Below are 19015 nucleotides of genomic sequence, written 5' to 3'. Positions count from 1 at the left end.
TAGCATAAGCTTGATTATAAACATTATGGTAAGCAACCCCTGGTCAGAGTCAGTTTATTCTACTGAAAATAAAAGGTTATTGACCTAAAGCATTACTGTTGTTCCCCTCTCCAGAGGCTGCCTGTTCTGCCATGCATTTCCAGTGTTTTGTGTTATTTTATGTTTTGGATGTTCAGCATTTATTATCAATTGCTGTTGTAATATATTGACAGTTTTATTTGCTGTGCCGTTTTATAATTCATCAATATGATCTTCAGCTAAAACTAAGGTGGTTGGCTTAATCGGTATTTTATTCTCAGCGGCACCTCTAGTGTATATTAAGTTAAAAATGCTGAATGTTCATAAGGGTAATAGTGGTGCTCTAATTTTTGTTTTATTTTGAAGCTGTGCATTGGGACAGGCACTTCAAAAATCTACAGGCAGTCTGGCTTCAGAGAAAACTATATAATCTAAACATACTAAAGGTGTTAAATGTGACCCTTTCTATGAAATTTACAGTGTGTAGATTGCTTAAAAACTACATACCTTAAGCACAAAAGTTACAAATTTGCTGGGCTGAGTATATTTTAAAAGAGGGAGAGAGAACAACAACCTCAAATGTCCATCTGTTTGCAAATTAACAACTAGACACACACAGACAAAAATGGTGAGCATTGTGCGCCCTCTAGCGGAAGTTGAATTTCTTTCAAAGGAAAACAAGCCAGGTGCTTTGAATCTACTGCAGTATCATGTTATCTCATGAAAGTGCCACTTTTTCCACTAATGGTAACACTGCAAGCCAATAAACCTGTATCACCCCAATCAATTATAACCTAATTCAGTTGTTTTTAGCTGCCTCCAGCCACACTGCCTTAACATCTTACTTCCTCTACTCCCTGTTCTATTAACCCTTAAATGGCCACTTTCCTTTTACACTTTCCACAGGCGACTTCTTTAAGCAGACTATATAGTGTTATCCAATATCATTTGCTCATGCTCAGATGAAAAAAAAACTAATTTGGGGCCACATTCATTTTTTAATCAAGTTACGCAAATTTACTTCTTGGTGAAGGCTTTATGCATTTGCATGCTGTTCTTTAATCTTTAGCTCTAGACATGGGCTACAAGCTGCAGAAGATCACAAATGTACATTCAGTGGCCACTATTAGGTGCAGGAGGCACCTAATAAAGAGACCACTGAGTGTAGAAGCCTATTGAAAAATGTCCATTACAATAAAATAAATACAAGTCCATAATGCCAAGAGGGCTGTGAGAAAACTCTCACAAAATTTCATGTTTAAATGGACCATAATGTAACAGTACCATGTTCCATCATAATTGTGGTTGCATACTTAAAGCAAATACGTCATTCTGGTGTAAGAGGTGACACTATGAAGGCTTTTTGCTTCTTTCATAGCCAGTAAAATTCATCCTTGCTTTGCAGCATTGAGACATAGAGCACAACAGCACAGAAACAAGCCCTTTGGCCCACCTAGTCTATGCCGAGGTGTTATTTTGTCTAGTGCCATTGACCCTGTACCCGGCCCATTGCCTTCAACTTTGAAGCTACATCTGGATCCAAAGCCCAACTTCATACTGAAGCAACAATCTTAAAAAGTGAATTTAAATTTCAAGTTCAAGTTTATAGTTATTTAACCATTTTCTTGTACACTGCCAAATGAAACAACGCTCCTCTGGAACATGGTACACAACACAATACATATAACTTACACAACACAAAGTATTACCACAAATAACACTGATAAGGTGCATTTACGACACAAGTTAAAAAGTAAACAGTATAACACTACTGGTGCTTCAGACTTTATTTGACCTGCATGGTGGCAGGGAGTTCAGTAGTCTCACACAGCCTGGGGGAAGAAGCTGTTTCCCATCCTAACAGTCCTTGTCCTAACAAGATGGTACTTCCAGCCTGATGGTAAGGGGTCAAAGAGATTGTTGGAAGGATGGGAGGAATCTCAATCCTTGTTCAATTAATATCCCATTTGAGTCACTGAATCCTGATTAAATGATAGAGTTTTCTTAATGTAAAGGTGAAGAGCTTTCACATTAATTGAAAATCTGTAATATGATTTACATAACTTTCAATGCAATACACAAGGCGTTTCCACTGTAAGCTGATTGGGACAAAAACTTTACGGCTTCCGGCATCTTCCCCCTTCCTTCTCGGTACTGAAGAAGGGTCTTGGCTCAAAACATTGACTGTCCATTCAGTTCCATAGATGCTGCCTGACCTACTGAGTTCCTCTAGTACGTACCAATTATTTAAAACAAAACTACCATTCTCGACCTTTCATACAGGTGGTATTTTGCAGCATGGAAATAATGACAGGATACAATGGAACTATAACAAGTCTATCAAACAGCACAATATGTTAAAGAAAAAATCTATTCTCCTATCCCACCAGCATATGACGTAGTTAAAGTTTATATTTTACTCTTCGCTTCCTGAGCAAATTCTGGGAATGATTATGAGTGTTGTGTGGTAAATAAAGAGAAGGTTGAGAAAATTTCCAGTGCCAAAAGTATGAAGATCGAACACAACTGGGCATTTTTTACATTCACTGTCCCCATAATCTCCCAAATAAGAAACTCCTCATAGATGAAGCCAACTTGTTAATAACTGAATGATCAAAGAATAAAACAAGCAATGAATGGAAGCTTTAATTACATTTATCTATATATTTTATTTATTGAAATACAGCCCTTTCAGCCCTTCAAGCCACGCTGCCCAATAAACCCCCAATTTAAACTGAGCCTAAACACGGGACAATTTACAATGACCAATTAACCTACCAATCGGTAAGTCTTTGGACTGTGGGAGGAAACCAGGGCAGCCTGAGGAAACCATGCGGTCATGGGGAGAACGTACAAATTCTTTGCAGACAGCAGCAGGAATTGAACCTGGGTCACATGTACAGTAAAGCGTTGTGCTAACCACTATGCTATCCTTTATGCATACTTGATAGAACAAAAATACTTTCTTAAAAGTATTTATTATTAAATATAATTAAGGATGGAATGTAAAGAATATACACTTTAGAAAAACATCTTATCTTGAAAGGATTCGCCAACGAGACATCTGTCACATGAATAGACTGAAGAGGCCTTACAGCAGATTATAGGGAAGTTTAAATAGAAATTTTCATGAAAAATTTTGGTAAAATCAGTGAGAAATAAGAAAGAAGAGATTAGCTTTATTTATCACACGTACAGTGAAGCATACTAAGAAATGTGTAACTTGCGCAATGACCAACACAATCTGAAGGAGTGCTGGGCAGCCCCAAGTGCTGCCATGTTTCCGGCGCCAATATAGCATGCCCACAACTAAATAACGCTAATCTGTCTGTCTTTGGAAAATGAGAGGAAACCAGAATACCCAGAAGAAACCCACGTCATCACAGGGAGAATGTACAAACTCCTTACAAACAGCGATGAGTCACTAACAATGCATTATGCTAGTAGTGGATATTACTTCAGGAGATATTACTTCAGCCAATGAATTAACATGGAATAGAATTCAAACAAGTGGTGCTGGACACAGATTCCATTGTAACATTCAAAAGGGAATTGGATGTATATTTGAAAAAGAAAACATTGCAGGGCTATTTTTGGGTGGGGATGAAATCAAGAGTGGAACTAATTGGAATGCCTTGCATTGGCACAATAAGCTAAAGAGGCTCCTTCTGTTCAAGCATAAAGCTAATCTAAGTTTAACACTCCCCCATTTCACGTACATCTGCTCTCACTCCATCCTCCCGCCACCCCACTAGGAATAGAGTTCCCCTGGTCCTCACCTACCACCCCACCAGCCTCCGGGTCCAACATATTATTCTCCGTAACTTCCGCCACCTCCAAGGGGATCCCACCACTAAGCACATCTTTCCCTCCCCCCCCCTGCTTTCCGCAGGGATCGCTCCCTACGCGACTCCCTTGTCCATTCGTCCCCCCCATCCCTCCCCACTGATCTCCCTCCTGGCACTTATCCGTGTAAGCGGAACAAGTGCTACACATGCCCTTACACTTCCTCCCTTACCACCCTTCAGGGGCCCAAACAGTCCTTCCAGGTGAGGCAACACTTCACCTGTGAGTCGGCTGGGGTGATATACTGCGTCCGGTGCTCCCGATGTGGCCTTCTATATATTGGCGAGACCCAACGCAGACTGGGAGACCGCTTTGCTGAACAACTACGCTCTGTCCGCCAGAGAAAGCAGGATCTCCCAGTGGCCACACATTTTAATTCCACATCCCATTCCCATTCTGACATATCTATCCACGGCCTCCTCTACTGTAAAGATGAAGCCACACTCAGGTTGGAGGAACAACACCTTATATTCCGTCTGGGTAGCCTCCAACCTGATGGCGTGAACATCGACTTCTCTAACTTCCGCTAATGCCCCACCTCCCCCTCGTACCCCATCTGTTATTTATTTTTATACACACATTCTTTCTCTCACTCTCCTTTTTCTCCCTCTGTCCCTCTGACTATACCCCTTGCCCATCCTCTGGGTCCCCCCCCCCCACCGTCTTTCTTCCCGGACCTCCTGTCCCATGATCCTCTTGTATCCCCTTTGCCAATCACCTGTCCAGCTCTTGGCTCCATCCCTCCCCCTCCTGTCTTCTCCTATCATTTTGGATCTCCCCCTCCCCCTCCCACTTTCAAACCTCTTACTAACTCTTCCTTACTCTTCCTTCAGTTAATCCTGACGAAGGCCTGAAATGTCGACTGTACCTCTTTCTAGAGATGCTGCCTGGCCTGCTGCGTTCACCAGCAACTTTGATGTGTGTTGCTTGAATTTCCAGCATCTGCAGAATTCCTGTTGTCTAAGTTTAACACTGGAAGTTCTTCAATCAAGCCAAGAGTACGAGCCAAAATCTGCAAGTTAAAACTTAAGCTACATTTTTGAAATATCATAGTCTTGAAGTTTGCTCAATGTTGTACTCTATCATCTGTAATAACTAATTACAATATTTCATTTTTAAAAAATTATTTATTTGGAGATACAGCATGGTAACAGGCCCTTCCAGCCCATTGAGTCTGTACTGCCTAATTACACCCATCTATTAACCTACTAACCAGCACGTCTTTGGACTGTGGGACGAACCGGAGCATGGGGAGGAAACCCATACCGTTGTGGGGAGAATGTACAAACTTCATGCAGACAGTGGGTGGGAATTGAACCCTGTTGCAGGTCTGTACAGCATTACACTAACAGCTACGCTACTGTGCCACCCCGGTCCTCCAGTTGATTGTGATTGCATCTTTGAGTTACAACATGGATGTTTAAAAATGTGACATCAATGGCATTTCCAAAGCTGCAGGCTGCTTGGTTAATTCATTAATCAAAAAAAAATCACTTTAGCTGCTATTACATAGCCACTTCAAGTAGAAAGATAAAAATCATGAACAAGTACAAAATTCAGCCTACAGATCAATTCATTTTACACATTCATATAAAAATATCTTTTATGCAATAAAGGTTTATAACATGTCTAAACCTTGTTACGCCAGTCTCAGGTTCCTGTCAAATAACGGTTTAAAAAAATGAAGCTCTATTTTAATTAGCAAGATTCATGAGTGATTTGATAACAGCAGTAGTTGCTTGAATGCTTTCAGCTTGATGGGATATGGATACATGAAGTGTACAGCTCGAACACATTTAATGTAACTAGATATTTCTTTTCGCTCTTAGTTGTGACATGTGATTGTCTGTTCTACACTTCAACCTTTCTGCCCCAGGCCAATTACAATACGCAGAATTTGCGAAGAATATTTCAACCTGCATGTACCAACCTAAAAGAGATTTTAATAAATTACATCATCCTTATATGTCCTGTTATTGTTGGTTTCTGATTTCAATGACTTGCAGGTTTTCTGGAATATGAGCTCAGCCACATACATAACTTGATTATACATTCTTCACTTAGGACTCAGAATATCCTGCAATACATTAAAAACAAAATTATTCCTAATGTAGTTAACACACAACAGGCAATTCTAACCATTTTTTGAAAACAATGTTTTCTGACAAGACAGATACTTTCAGCTAAGGTACTAACTTAATTGACACTGCAAGTTCACCTGAGAGTCCCACAACTGCAGCTTGGGTCACCAAATGTTACCAGTACGCTATGGTACTTACATTCTTATATATTACAGCATTCACGAACGAGCATTCCTCATTCTGTCCTCACTGATATTCACACCCAGGAGTATTTCTACTGTCAAAACTCTCCTGCTCAGAGGACCTTCTGGCCAGTTGTTTGAACTCTAGTATGTTATTAACAACAAATTTGCTTCCACTGAGTTTGGCTGAAACTATAAGTCTAGGTGAGGCTGGTAGGTTAATTGGTCATTGTAAATTGTCTCATGATTAGGCTAGGATTAAGTGAGGGGATTGCTGGGCGGCTCGACTTGAAGGGCCAGAAAGGCCTATTCGGCAGTGTATCTGAATAAATAAATAATTAATAAACAGGACTCAAAGTCATGGGTTAAAAGTGAAAGGCGAATGTTTAAGGGGAAGATGAGGAGGAACTTCTTCACTCAGAGGGTTGTGAGAGTGTGGAACAAGCTGCCAGTGCAAGTGGTGTGAAACCCCTTTTTTATTGGGCGTCTCTGGAAATGAGACTCATTAGCTCCTCACTAACAGCCAAGGACTCCGCAGCGAGAAACACAACCTTCTCAGGCTTTGTACATCTAGGGTGTATACGACTTTGGTCCCGCCAAATCCCTTTAGGCGGGATGTCTCACCCACCCAAACCCCGGTTTGGGTAAATGCTGTGTGATTTACTGCCCCTGGCAATTACCCGTTGCAAGAAAAACACTGCATACAATTATAAAAAAGTATAGTTAACTTAAGCAAATAGTTATTAAAGGAAAGAAAGAAAAAAACCCAAAAAGGACCTTAAACAGTCAAATGTGCACTAAGTTGGAGCTCATCTTAAACTTGTCTGTCACTCACACACTGGAGCAGATACCACCTTCTCGAACAAATGGGTCTCCCACAGGAGTATTGGCCGTTCCTCTTTGAAGCCATTCATCTGCACAAAGCACCTTGTGCAACAGGGACAGCGTCCTCAGTCACCTTCCCTCCTGACTTCTCCCAGCTCCTGAAAAAAACTCCTCCCCATACCAGTGTTCTCCAGAACATTCTCCCCATCCCACTGTCCTGATTGGCAGACACCACATTGATAAGTTGAACAACAAAGCCTCTTCTTATCTCAGCTCAAACCCAACAGGCTGAAAGCAGAACAGGCTGATCTTACGGAACTGTTAAAATGAAATACATACAGCATAGCAGTAAAACTCTTAAACAGGGCATTACAGGTGGATGCCGGTTCGATATCAATATTTATAAAAAATTTGGATAGATCCATAGAGGGGTATGGAGTGTTATGGTCCAGATGCAAGTCGATGGGACTTGGCTGGTTAATAGTTCGGCATGGAATAGATGGGCTGAGAAGCTTGTTCCTGTGGTGTAGTCTTCTATAAGTATAACATGGCTTACACAGCAGCACTGTTGATATTAGCTAAAGAGTTGTTGATTAAGTATAAAGGTTGTAAAGCAGGAAACCACTATTTTTAGATTGGGGATGAAAAGGGAATAAAACACAATATGTAAGAGCTAAATTCATAACATAAAGGGCAGCATGGTACTAAACTGGTTAGCACATCTTTTCATATCGCTGTAAGATTGGAGTTTGATTCTCGCCACTGCCTGTAAGGAGATTGTACGTTCTTCCCGTAACCATGTGGGTTTCCGCCGAGTGCTCCGATTTTCTTCCACATTCCAAAGTTGTGTAGTTAGAGTTCATGAGTTATGCACATTTTATGTTGCCGCTGGAAGCATAGTGACCCTTGCCCAGCACAATCCTTGTGGATTTGACACAAATGACGCATTTCACTGAGTGTTTTGATGCACATGTGACAATAAAACTGATCAAGATCATCAGATAATAAAAGACAATCAAATAAAGTTATCCGCTCCAGGTCTGCTCTAAAAAAGAACTGTAAAATGTGCCAAAGACCAACTACCATCTGTTTAACCTGAATTCAGTCAAACGTTTTCATCATCTTATCATGTGAAAGCTGATGTCTTAAATTTAAGAAAAAAAGTGTGACAGGTAAATTACTTCAGCTCAAAGAATTATAATCACAGATTTCATTATATTAGGAATTGATAAGAGATTGTTATTATTCTGTATATTATTTAATGTTAAAATAAACCTACATGCCATGTCAAGCAGGCACTAATACAGAAAACAAGGCGTGCTTCTGAAATTATCCATCTCCTTCCCTTAGCCCCGAATGTGGTTTGTCTCAGCAATGAGGTGGGAAGAAAATGAACAATTCTTTTCGTATCAAAAAAGCATTTAGCTAATAACCTCATCTTCTAATGGCAATTATGCACATCCCCAATAATCGATGCTCTCACTAGAAGACCAAAGGGAGGCAATAGTTGAGCCTGCCAGCTATTTTCCCCTTTACACCGTTCTAGAACCATAACTGGCTACACGGTCCACTGATTCAAAATCTACCAAATCCTTCCTTGTAGAATAATTGTCACAGATCGGAGACAATAGGATTAAAGGCTCCATTGCATCAACTAATAGCTTCCAGCTACAAAGGTGCTCACTATGGTAAACTAGGCTGTCAGCATTCACGGTGGTGTAAAAACAGATAACGACAAAGTACTGGAACAGTAGTACTTAAAGAGGTTTAATCACCCATTTCAGATGAGATGCATTTTTTGCCTTAAAAGGGAAGTAAAGAAATTGCAAAGATATTCATTGCCACAGACGGCTGTGGGGACCAAGACATTGGATATATTTAAAGTGCACATTGATAGATACTGGATTAGCAAGGTCGTCAAAGGTTACAGGGACAATGGGGTTGAGAAGGAAAATTAATCAGCCACGGTTGAATGGCACAGCAGATTCAACGGGCTGAATAGCCTGATTCTATGCCTATGCCTTATGGATGACAGCAAATAACTGAGACTGGAAACGACACAAAGTTGTTCAAAAATGGGAAGGTGAATAAAAGTGAGAAAATCTGCAGATGCTGGAAATGCAAGCAACACACACAAAATGCTGGAGGAACTCAGCAGGCCAGGCAGCACCTATGGAAGAGTATAGTCGACTTTTCGGGGCAAGACCCTTCATCGGGACTGGAAAAAAGGATGAGGATTCAGAGCAAGGAAGTGGGGGGAGGGGAGGAAGAATCACAAGGTGATAGATGAAACCGGAAGGGGGGAGGGGTGAAATAAAGAGCTGGGAAGATACAGGGCTGAAGAAGGGGGAATCTGATAGAAGACAGAAGGCCATGGAAGAAAGAAAAGGGGGAGGGTGGTGATAGGCTGGTGAGGAGATAAAGTGAGAGGGAAATGGGAATGGGGAATGGTGGAAGGTGGGGGGCATTACCAGGAAATTCGAGAAATCGATGAATAAACCAGGCCATTAAAGGCCTGTCGGCAGGGAAATCTTTAGAATTAATAATCTGGAAGGCAGTTCACAGCCACTTGCAGAAAGATATTAATAAAGAGTTTTCACAGGTTTATCCTGGACAAATTTTGTTTATACTAAATTAGCTGAATTTTTTTTAATACAGCAATGGAACACTGTGGCTGATAAGTTGCACTTCTTAGGTTTATCAGCAAATTTAAAGTACTGGGTTCAGTCTTGAAGCATTGGTGCAAAGCTACCCAATGAACATAAAATAATGTTGGGGTGAATTGCTGTTCCTCCAAGTTGGATAATACTGTATAGTGGAATTTACTGTTTCTCTAGACTGGTCTTGATGCACGTTAATGATTTGGATGGTGCACCATTTCAAAGTTTGCAATGGAAGTGCAGTCCATAATTAGGAAGATGAGGCTCCACATTCTGAAACTCAGCGCTATGGGGGGGGGGGGGGGCGGCATTTCACCAGAAAGTCAAAAAAAAGGTTCAAGAAACTATCTCACTACTATCTTCTCACAGACAATACCTGATGGACTATCAATGGCCAGATCCTAAATATGTGGTGTGTGCCATCAACCCCATGCACTGAAGTTCCTCACCTAGGCTAGTCTAACAGCACCTACTCAATCGACAAGTTCTATTACCAGAGGAGGATAAGGATAAACAGAGATAGATTAAATTAGCTTTATTTGTCACATGTACAATCAGACATCAAAACTGGGAGTGGAATGTAATGCCTGTGTAAAATCAAATCAGTGGGGATTGTGCTGGGGGCAGCCCGCAGGTGTCGCCATGCTTCCAGCCCCAGCAGAGCTGGCCCATAACATATTATCCTGAACCTGTTCAAGTTTGGAATGTGGGAGGAAACCAGAGCACCCGGAGGAAACCCACACAGTCACGGGCAGAATGCACAAACTTTTTATAGATAGGGGTGGGAATTGAATCCCAATCGGTTATCGCTGGACCAATAAAGCCCGTTAGGAATAAACAATGAAGGCTGGCGACTAAGACACCTTGAAACCTCAATAACACATAAAGCATTAATACAAACTGAGGAAGCATTTTAACTAGTTATATAATTTTGCAAAGACCAAGCTCACTAAATTATTGTGCACACTTAAAATGAAGTAGGTCCTTTTCCACCTATCACCTCCGAGCTTCTTTCTTCATCCCATAAGACATAGAAGCAGAAATATGTCACTCAGCCTATCGAGACCGCTCCTCATTCCATCATGGCTTATTTATTATCCTCTCAACCCTGTTCTCCTGCCTTCTCACTCTAAACTTTGCACCCTGACTAATCAAGAACCCATCAACTGCCGCTTTAAATATACTCAATGAAGGCCTCCACAGCTATCCGTGGCAATGAATTCCACAGATTTGCCATCCTCTGGCTAAAGAAATAAAGGACATCCCTCTATTCTAAGACAGTGGCCTCTGGTCCAAGACTCACCCACTATAGGAAACATCTTCCCCACATCTACTTTATCAAGGCCTTTCAATATCCAATATGTTTCAATGAGATCCCCCTCATTCATCTAAACTCCAGCGAGTACAGGTCCAGGGCCATCAAATGCTCCCCATGCATTAACCTTTCATTCCTAGAATCATTCTCGTGAAGCTACTCTGGACCCTCTCGAATGCCAGCTCATCCTTTCTTAGATAAGGGGCCCAAAAGAGCTCACAATACTCCAGGTGCCGACTGACCAAAAAGCCCCAGCATCACATGCTTTCTCATATATTCTAGTCCTTTTGAAAAGAATGCTAACATTGTATTTGCCTTCCTTGCCACCGACGTAACCTTTAGGAAATCCTGCAACAGCACTTGCAAGACCCTTTACACCTTTGATCTCTGAATTTGCTAACCTTTTAGAAAATAGTCTATGCTTTTGTTCCTTCTACCAAAATGCATAACCATACACTTCCCTACACTATATTCCATTTGCCACTTCTTTGCCCATTCCCCCAATGTCTGAGTTCTTCTGCGGAGTCCCTGCTTCTGCAACATTACCTGACTCTCCACCTATCTTTACATCATCTGCAAACTTGGCCACAAAGCCATCAATTCAGTTATCCAAATCGCTGACATGCTAGCATCTTTCTTGTAATACCATGGGCTCTTATCTTGTTTAGCAATCTCATGTGCAGCACCTTGTGAAAGGCCTTCTGAATATCAAAGTAAAAAAAATCCGCTGAGTGAGTCCCTTTGTCTATCCTGTTAGTTATTTCCTCAAAGAATTCCAACAGATTTGACAGACAAGATTTCCCTTTAAGGAAACCATGCTGACTTTGGCCTACTTTATCAAGCACCTTCAAGTAACCCAACATCTCATCCTTAATAGTTGACTCCAACATCATCCCAACCACTAAAGTCAGGCTAACTGGCCTATAGTTTCCTTTCTTCTGCCTTTTCAATTTCCCCCAGGATCAATAAAGTACGACTATGACTATGACTTTCTCCCTTATTAAAGAATGGAATGACATTTGCAATTTTCCAGTCCTCCAGAGCCATTCCAGAATCTAGTGATTCTTGAAAGATCATTATTAATGCCTCCACAATCTCTTCAACTACCTCTTTCAGAACCCTGGAGTGAAGTCCATCTGGTCCAGATGACTTATGTCTTCAGACCTTTCAGCTATTATTATGGAGAAGGTGCTTGGGAAGCTTCACGAGAATGATTCTAGGAATGAAAGGTTAATGCATGGGGAGCATTTGATTGCAAGCTGTACAGGCCCTGGGGCAGCAAAACAGCCCAAAACTATGATGCTCCTTCCACCATGCTTCACAGTTGGGATGAGATTTTAGTGTCTGGTGTGCAGTGTCCTTTTTCTGCCAAACACAGCAATGTGCATTTCTGCCAAGTTCAGCTTTTGTCTCATCTGTCCACAGAACATTGTCCCAGAAGTCTTATGGAACATCCAGGTAACCTTTTGCAAACACGACAGGAAACAATTTTCTTTTTTTGGAGAGCAGTGGTTTCCTCCGTTGTGTCCTTCCATGAATACCATTCTTGTTCTGTGCTTTTCTTATAGTGGACACATGAACAGAGACCTTAGCAAGTTCTAGAGATCTCTGCAGGTCTTTTGTTGTTCCCCATGGGTTCTTTTTCAGCTCCATCAGCATTGCACGTTGTGCTCTCTGCAGGAGGCCCACACCTAGGGAGAGTAACTACAGTACTGAGTTTCCTCCATTTGTAGACGATTTTTCTTACTGTGGACTGATGAACACTCAGGTCTTCAGAAATGTTTTTGTAGCCTTTTCCAGCTTCATGCATCTCTATAATTCTTCTTCTAAGGTCTTCTGAAAGCTGTTTTGATCGAGGCATGGTGCACATAAACAGATCTTTCTTGAGAAGGGCAGGTTGTCAGTAACTGGACCTTGTATGTCTTTTTTATAGGGCAGGCAACCTCTACAACCCATGCCTCCAATCTCATCTCATTGATTGGAACACCTGGCTTCAAATAGCTTATGTAGAAGGCTTTGCCCCAGAGGTTCACATACTTTTTCCAACAAATACATAGAACATTGGATCATTTTACACAATAACTAAATGAACAAGTATAATTTTTTGTATTATTTATTTAATTAGGTTCTCTTTATCTAGTTTTAGGACTTATGTGAATATCTGATCACACTTTAGGTCATATTTATGCAAAAATAGAGAAAATTCCACAGGGTTCACAAATTTTCTAGCACCTCCGTTTGCCCTCTCTTTTGCTTCTATGCTGTCTTTGATTTCTCTTGTCCACCACAGTTGCCTCATCCTCCCTTTAGAATACTTCTTCATCTTTGGGATATACAGTCCCTATAAAAAGTTTTCATCCCCTTGGAAGTTATCATGTTTTATTGTTTTACAACATTGAATCACAGTGGATTTTCTGATACTGATGAACAGGAAATACTGTTTCGAATCAAGGTTAAAACAAATTTCTACAAATTGGTCTAACTTTACTGCAATTATTAAACACAAAATAATTGATTGCATAATTACTCACCCCCTTCAAGTCAGTATTTAGTAGATGCACCATTGGCAGCAATTACAGTTTTGAATCTGTGTGGATAGGACTCTATCAGCTTTGCACATCTGGACACTGCAATGTTTCCCCATTCTTCTTTACAAAAGTGCTCAAGCTCTGTCAGATTGCATGGGATCGTGAGTGAACAGCCCTTTTTCAAGTCTGCCACAAATCCTCAATTAGATTGAGGTCTGGACTCTGACTTGGCTACTCTAGGACATTAACATTGTTGTTTTTAAGCCATTCCTGTGTAACTTTGGCTTTATGCTTGGGGTCATTGTCCTGCTGGAAACAAATCTTCTCCCAGGTCACAGTTCTCTTGCAGATTGCATCGGGTTTTCCTCCAAGATTTCCCTGTATTTTGCTGTATCCATTTTACCCTCTACCTTCACAAACCTTCCAAGGCCCGCTGCACTGAAGCATCCCCACAGCATGACGCAGCCACCACCATGCTTCACGGTAGGGATGGTGTGTTTTTGATGAAGTGTGGTTTTTGGCTTATGCTATAGCATTTAGTCTGATGGTAGAAAAGCTCAATTTTGGTTTCATCAGACAATAGAACCTTCTCCCAGCTGACTTCAGAGTCTCTTACATGCCTTCTGGCAAACTCTAGCTGAGATTTCATGTGAGGTTTTTTCAACAGTGGCTTTCTCTTTGCCACTCTCCTATAAAGCTGTGACTGGTGAAGCACCCAGGCAACAGTTGTTGTATGCACAGTCTCTTCCCTCTCAGCCACTGAAGCTTGTAACTCCTCCAGAATTGGTTGCCTCCCTCATTGGTCCCTTTCTTGCACGGTCACTCAATTTTTGAGGATGGCCTGTTCTTCATAATTGACTTAACTGTACTATAAGGGATATTCAGTAACTTGGAAATTTTCTTGTATCCTTTTCCTTACTTGTGCTTTTCAATAACCTTTTCGCAGAGTTGCCTAGAGTGTTCTTTTGTCTTTGTGGTATAATTTTTGCCAGGATACTGACTCACCAGCAGTTTGGCCTTCCAGATACAGGTATATTTTTACTACAAGGGTGATCTCCATTTAACTAACTATGTGACTTCTAAAACCAATTGGCTGCACCAGTGATAATTTGGTGCATCACATTAAAGTGGGTGAATATTAATGCAATCAATTATTTTGGGCTTTATATTTGTAAATAATTAAGATTACTTTGCAGAGATCTGTTTTCACGCTGACAGGAAAGAGTCTTTTTCTGTTGATCAGTGTCAAAAAAGCCAAATTAAATCCACTGTGATTCAATGTTGTAAAACACTAAACTTCCAAGGGGAGTGAATACTTTTTATAGGCACTGTATCTATCCTGTGCCTTCCGAATTGCCCCCAGATACTCCAGTCATTGTTGTTCTGTCATCATACCTGATCGTGTCCCCTTCCGATCCACTTTGGTCATCTCTTCTCTCATGCCTCTGTAACACTGATAAGTCTGACTATCCTCTCACTCTCAGACTGCAGGGTTTGTGATATTATGATCACGAAGGTTTACTATGATCACTATTACCTTCGGGTTACTTTACCTTAAGCTCTCTAATCAAATCTGGTTCACTACACAACACCCATTCAGAACTGCCATTCTCCTAGTGAGCTCAACCACAAACTGCTCTAAAAAGCCATTCTACAAATTCTCTCTCCTGGGACCCAGCATCAACTTGATTTTCCCAATCTAAATGCATATTGAAATCTCTCATGACTATCGTAACATTTCCCTTATTACATGCTTTTTCTATTGCCCATTGAAATTAATATCCTACATCCTGTCTACTGTTCATAGAACATAGAATAATACAGCACAGTACAGGCCCTTTGGCCCACAATGTTGTGCCGACCCTCAAACGCTGCCTCCCATATAACCCCCCCACCTTAAATTCCTCCATATACCTGTCTAGTAGTCTCTTAAATTTCACTAGTGTATCTGCCTCCACCACTGACTCAGGCAGTGCATTCCACACACCAACCACTCTCTGAATAAAAACCCTTCCTCTAACATCCCCCTTGAACTTCCCACCCCTTACCTTAAAGCCATGTCCTCTTGTATTGAGCAGTGGTGCCCTAGGGAAGAGGCATTGGCTGTCCACTCTATCTATTCCTCTTAATATCTTGTACACCTCTATCATGTCTCCTCTCATCCTCCTTCTCTCCAAAGAGTAAAGCCCTAGCTCCCTTAATCTCTGATCATAATGCATACTCTCTAAACCAGGCAGCATCCTGGTATAGCTCCTCTGTACCCTTTCCAATGCTTCCACATCCTTCCTATAGTGAGGCAACCAGAACTGGACACAGTACTCCAAGTGTAGCCTAACCAGAGTTTTATAGAGCTGCATCATTACCTCGCGACTCTTAAGCTCTATCCCTCGACTTATGAAGGCTAACACCCCATAAGCTTTCTTAACTACCCTATCAGGGGCCTGTATCTTACTCCCACCAGGGTCTTTTTACCTTTGCAGTTCCTTAACTCTACCTACAAGGATTCTACTTTTCTGATCACGTCACCTCTTTCAGATGATTTGATTTAATTTTTTTTACCAACAGAGCACCCCACTTTCTCTGCCTACCTGCCTGTCCTTTCAATACAAGGTGTTATCTTGGATGTTAAGCTCCCAACTATGATCTTCTTTCACCCACGACTCAGTGATGCCTGCTGTCTATTTAGTATTCAGTAATATGCGAGTAATTTATAAATATATTGCTTAATTAAGCATTCTTGTTAGTTTAAATTATTCATTACGGGTTATACGTAAAAGTATGTGAATGGATTTCATCATCATGCCACTACGTCATATGCGTGTGTCTCGCTTTACGTAAAATCGAAGTTAAATATGTTGTTCCTAGCTCCGTGATGTTACTTCAATTAATTTTGTAATACAAAACATAACAGTGGTAACGAGGAAATTTTAAACAAACCCAAGATGATTACCGACCTGTCAAAGCTCAGCAAGACGTTCGAATTAAAATAAAGCGCAACACGTACTTCTTCAGGAAGGGGCAGGGGCAGTCGAGTTTTTAAAAACAGGCAAAAAAACAGACAAATTCACAGGTTCATAAACAGTGAGTACTGGTTGATAACAAATAAATAAATAAACAGAAGCCAAAATGGTTGGGTACATCGGAAAGATAGAGGCATTTGATTGCATAAAAGATAACTGGCTCTTCTGATCGCATGTCACCTCTTTTGAATGATTTGATTTAATTTTTTACCATTTAGACTGAGCGAATTGAGAAGTATTTTGAAGAAAATGAAATAGCCAATGAAAAGTGAGTGCCAGTTTTGCTGAGTTCATTAGGTGGAAAAGCATACAGTTTGCTTAGAAGTTTGATTGCTGCAGCCGAACCAGCTGAAATGAGCTTTGCTGATATCATGAAAGTAATGCAGGGCGATTTAGAAGAGAAACCATTGTTGACTGTAGAATACTTTAGGTTTCATAAACAGAATCAAAATGAAACAGGAGTCCATTTCGGCATACATGGCTGAATTGGAGAGATTGTCCGATCATTGGCAGTTTAGTGATGGGCTTAATGATGCACTGAGAGATCATCTAGTTTATGGAAACTTACAAGAAAGCATTCAAAAATGGCTCCTAACTAAAGTACAGCTCATATTTATAAGAACAGTTGAAATCGCTGTAATGGTAACAGCAGCCAGAGATGCAATGAGCTGCAGACTAATGAAAGTGAGCGTGAACAAAATTGCAACATTTAAAGAGAAACCTGGTTGGCCAAACAAATTGAGTTACCATTGTGGCAAGGGCTCACATACAGCAGACCAATGCAAGATTAAAGGCAAAACTTGAAGAATATGCAACAATGTAGGACACATACAAAGAGCATGTTGGACAAGAAAAATAAATGGACTGCACTAGGAAGAGAAAAAGATTAAAAAGTCAAGTTGCAGTTTCAAAAAGGGCACTAATCTGCCTGTTGTTGATGAAAAATCTGATAATGATGAGAATGACACAGGACTGAGTAGCCTTAAGATTTACAATGTGAAAACTAACAAGAGACAAGCAATATGGCTTACACCAGAAATGAATGGCAAATTAATTAAAATGTAATTGGAGACTGGCTTGGCTGTTTTAGTCATTCTACAAAATGAGTTTGAACAGCATTTCTAAGATACTGAACTGAAGCCTGCAGATATCTAACTATGAATTTATACTGGGGAACAGTTAACTCCTGTGGGAATGGCATTTTTAACATTGAAATACAACAACCAACAAGCCACATTGGGTTTGTATGTGGTAAAATCAGGAGGGCCAGCATTGTGGGGTTGTGATTGGCTGAGACAACTACAACTTGACTGGAGATCCCTCCACTATTTGCATATCACATTCCCTGCAATGGAGTCAACCGAAAGCAAATTAGGAAAGGTATTGGATGTTGCCATAGCAGTGTTCAGGGAAGGCAGTGGACAACTCAAACATATCAAGGGTAAAATAGTGTTAGAAAAAATGCCACACCCAAGTTTACAAAGCCCATCCGGTTCCTTATACCATCCATGATAAATAGACAGTGAGCTAGATCACATAGACCCAAGGTTGAGTGCAGCCCATGGGCAAAGACAGTGTCCCACTAGCCAAGAAGAATGGGTCTATCTGGATCATGGTGATTATAAGGTCATTTTCAGCCCAGTACTAAAAGTAGATCCTGGACAAGCAGTCATGGTAAGGGATTACAGAGGTGATCAAAAGTGGGTACTCAGAAAATTAAGGACAGAACTAGACCACTCTCCTACACAATGGAGATTGTGTCTGATATCATCTGAAGAGCGCCGATTCAATTGTTAGAGAAGAAAGATGTCCAGAGCTGTCAGAACCACTTCTCGAGATTGTTCTACAGCCACAAGTCTCACCCGCCAAGCAGAATGATCCCCCTTGTCAGGAAAGACGTTACCCCACAGGAGTTCTGTTATATAGTCTACTGTGTATACAGTTGAGATGCATTCTATATTGAGCTAGGAGTTTACAGCTAAGCAGGGAAGAGTTTTCTGTATTTAATATTTCAGTAGTATTTGAGTAATATTGTAAATATATTGTTTAATTAAGCATTCTTACTCATTTAAATAATTAATTATGGGTTATATGTGAAAGTACGTGAATGGCGTACATCATATGTGCATGCCCCACTTAAAAGTAAAAGCAAGTTAAACACATTATTCCCAGCTCCATGTTCTTACGTGGATTAGTTTCGTGTTTTGGAGTTACAAAATATAACATCGCTCACATACCTGCCAATCTCTAACTGTGCTACAAGATTATCTACCTTATTCCGTATACTGCATGCATTCAAATATAACAGCTTCAGTCCTGTATTCATCACCTTTTTCAATTTTGCCTGTGTTACACTTCAACTCATCCCACTGACTTCAACTTTGCTCTAACATCTGCCTGTCCTTCTTCACAGTCTCACTACACACTACATCGACTTGTATACCAATTGATCCACCCTCAGTCCTATCTCTCCAGTTCCCATCCCTCTGCCAAATTAGTTTAAACCCCTCCCCCACAGCTCTAGCAAACCTGCCCACAAG

The 19015-nt window shown here is 40.8% G+C and overlaps 1 protein-coding gene across 4 annotated transcripts in view; it reads right to left on the bottom strand.

The window, feature by feature from the left end:
- The window catches only part of pex14 (peroxisomal biogenesis factor 14), a 349841-nt gene that overhangs the window by 200180 nt on the left and 130646 nt on the right, over positions 1-19015 (bottom strand). The window lies entirely within an intron of this gene.

The sequence above is a fragment of the Mobula hypostoma genome, chromosome 25, assembly GCF_963921235.1.
Source record: "Mobula hypostoma chromosome 25, sMobHyp1.1, whole genome shotgun sequence".
Lineage (NCBI taxonomy): Eukaryota > Metazoa > Chordata > Chondrichthyes > Myliobatiformes > Myliobatidae > Mobula > Mobula hypostoma.
The sequence above is the reverse complement of the archived record's forward strand: the minus strand, read 5'-3'. Positions and strand labels throughout refer to the sequence as shown.